The following is a 3053-nucleotide window of genomic DNA, read 5'->3' on the forward strand; positions in this document are numbered from 1 at the left end:
GAGCGCCCCGAGACCCGGAAGTCCCGGGAGCGGGGCCGGCGCTGGCGGCGGGGGCGGGAGCGGGGTCCAGGCGGCTGGGCGCGCGGCCGGGCGGGGCGCCGCGGCCCCGACAGGAGGAAGCGTGGTCGTCGCGAATTCCCCTCTCTGAGCCCGGCGCCCTGTTTGCCGTGTGACCGTGGGTTCCAGTTCCGCGAGATCCGCCGCAGGCCTGGGACGTGCGCTGAACGGCGCCGGGAGCCCCGGGGAGCGCCCCTCCCGGGCGGCCGCGCACCCTCGGGACGGAGAGGTCGCGGGGCGGGGTGGGGGGCTCTGCTCGGGGCGTGGGGGGCCCGGGGCGGACTCGCCCGTCCTGCCGGCTTCCTCGGTCTCTGTGACTCTGTGCTGGTTCCCTAACTAACAGCGTGTTGGGAAAATAACTGGCTGTTTTGCTTTTAAGGTCACAGTAGCAATCGTGCGGACCTGTTAATTGCTTAACTATTCCTGCCCTGTTCTCAAATGGTGCCACGCTCGTAAGACTTGACCCTGCGTCCCACCTCCCGGTCTTCCTTCCTGAATCTGTCGTCTTACTGCTGGCACAGGTGTTTCTGGACACAGAGCAAGTTCTGATGGGATTCACACCTTTCGGGAGAACTTTACCTTGGTCTCCTCAACCTTCTTCCTCGTCGAAAAGGATCCGCTGGACCACCCTAGTTAAGGCAATACCTACATCAACATGCATTTGTCTTTACTGACGCTGTCCTGTCCGTGTGTTCGTTACCCGTCTCTCCTCCCTGCCCTTTTCCCCATCCAGCTTCATTTCAGCCCCTCTGTGAACCACTGCTTCACGCTTTAAGTTTTTGTGTTACCGGGTTGACCAGACCTGGGTTCACATGTAGTCATGTGCTCTTAGTCTCCTCCAGGAAGAGGCCCAGAGGACAGCGATTTTGTCCTCTTCCTGTTGGGTGAAAAGTTATTACTGGGGGGGGGGGGGGGGGGGGGGGGGTCTTCACTTTTTTTTTTTTTTTTTTTAACATTTATTTATTTTTGAGACAGGAAGAGACAGAGCATGAACAGGGGAGGGTCAGAGAGACGGAGACACAGAATCTGAAACAGGCTCCAGGCTCTGAGCTGTCAGCACAGAGCCCGACACGGGGTTCGAACTCAGGGACCACAAGATCATGACCTGAGCCAAAGTCAGCCGCTTAACCGACTGAGCCACCCAGGCGCCCCTGGGGGGATCTGCACTTTGAAGAGGAGGCTGCCTGGGAATGAGTTGTATTTTGAGGCCTTTCCTGTCATTTCTGCTTCCTGGGCACACGAGGACAGGAGCCAAAATGACAAAAGGCCCCACCCAGACCGCTGGTGCTCTGAGGGCATCCTCAGGTGATGTTAACTAACTCAGAACCACCGAGGATTCCTGCCACCTTAGTTCATTCTGTAGAATTAAGCAAGTGTTAGCTCAGAGTTTTAAGTGAGAGGCAGAATCTCAGGTCAACAGAAGACAGATCGGTTGAGATAAAAAGGCAGAAGAAAGGATGAGCCTGACAAGTTTGGGATGGACCAGTTCAGTCTGGCCAGAATAAATAGGACCAAAAAGGAAGTGAAGGCAGAAAGGCATCTGAGGTCAATTTATAAGAGGCCTTCAATGCCAGAATTTTTTTCGTCAGTAAGAGGGAGGATCAAAGTGATGTTTTAGGATGGTGAGGCCCCACAATCTCCCAGCCCACGTGTTCCTCTTACAGCGTGGTGTGAATGCTTCCCATTCAGAGATCCTGTGTCTCCTTGCCTTGCATCTGGGTGGGCCTGTGACTTACACTGGTCGGTCATAAAAGATGATATATTTCTGCCTTGTCCTCTTGGGATGGTCATTCTTAGAATGCAGAGAGGTATTCTGCCACAAGCCGAGACGAGGTCCCAGGACTACCTGCCAGGTATGTGAGTGAAGACTGCTCCAGAAAGTTTTAGTCCCCGTGAATTTCCCTCAACCATCAAATCTCCCTTAGTGCTCAAGTCTTCCCGACTGAGGGCCAAGCATTTGTAGAGCAGAGACAAGCCATCCCAGCGCCTGTCTGAATTTATACCTGCAGAATCCATGAGATAATAAAATGATTGAGATTTAAGCCTACAATTAGGGTAAGTTCTTGGTTAAATTGTCACACGGTAGTATATGTAGCTAGAGTTGTTATCTGCCTCTAGGACGGTGGCTGTAGGTTGGAGAGATTAAGGATAGGAATATCGGAACGTAGGGTTCTCTTGCAGTACAAGAGGGTTTAAGAGCCTGGACAGAAAAAGACACTGGCAAGAGCAGAGTCTCTCTTGTGCATGTGGTACTGATCCCCAAATCTAGGAATGGGTTTTCTCCTCATGGGTTGAAAGGACCAGAGACTGGCACTTGTAGAAATGCACTCATTCCAGCCGTTTATTAAGGGTGTGCTCTGAGGGTGAAATTCAAGATTCAGTTCATTTTTTCTGGTCCCTAATTTCCTGAATGTCAAGCTTGATTAACAAACAAACAAAAAATGGCAGTGCCAGTCTGATTCAGTCAGTTTGATCTCAGGGTCTTAAGCTCGAGCCTCACTTTGGGAGTACAGATTACTTTAAAAAATAAATAAAACAAAATCTTTAAGAAAAATACAATGCCTTAAATTGGGAAGTGTGAGTGCTTTCATGTAAGTGATCTCATTTGATCCCAACACAGTCGTGTTCACGTGCATGCGCTTGCATGGGGGGTAGGAGGAGAGGGTTGGGAGCCTGGCCCTCGCTGTCTCTGAGCAAATCCCTCATCTGAAAATGGGGATTAGAGGCGCCTGGATGGCTTAGTCGGTTTAGCACTGACTTTTGCTCAGGTCATGATCTCACAATTCGTGAGTTCGAGCCCCGTGCTGGGCTCTGTTCTGACAGCTCCGAGCCTGGAGCCTGCTTCAGATTCTGTGTCTCCCTCTCTCTCTGCACCTCCCCCGCTTACACTCTGTGTGTGTGTCTGTCTCTCAAATATAAACTTAAAAAAATTTTTTTTAATGGGGATTAATCATAGCACTACTTCTCTCATGGGTTTGTTATGGAGATAAAATGAG

Source organism: Panthera onca, chromosome B3 (assembly GCF_046562875.1).
Source record: "Panthera onca isolate mPanOnc1 chromosome B3, mPanOnc1 haplotype 2, whole genome shotgun sequence".
In the NCBI taxonomy this organism is placed as follows: Eukaryota; Metazoa; Chordata; class Mammalia; order Carnivora; family Felidae; genus Panthera; species Panthera onca.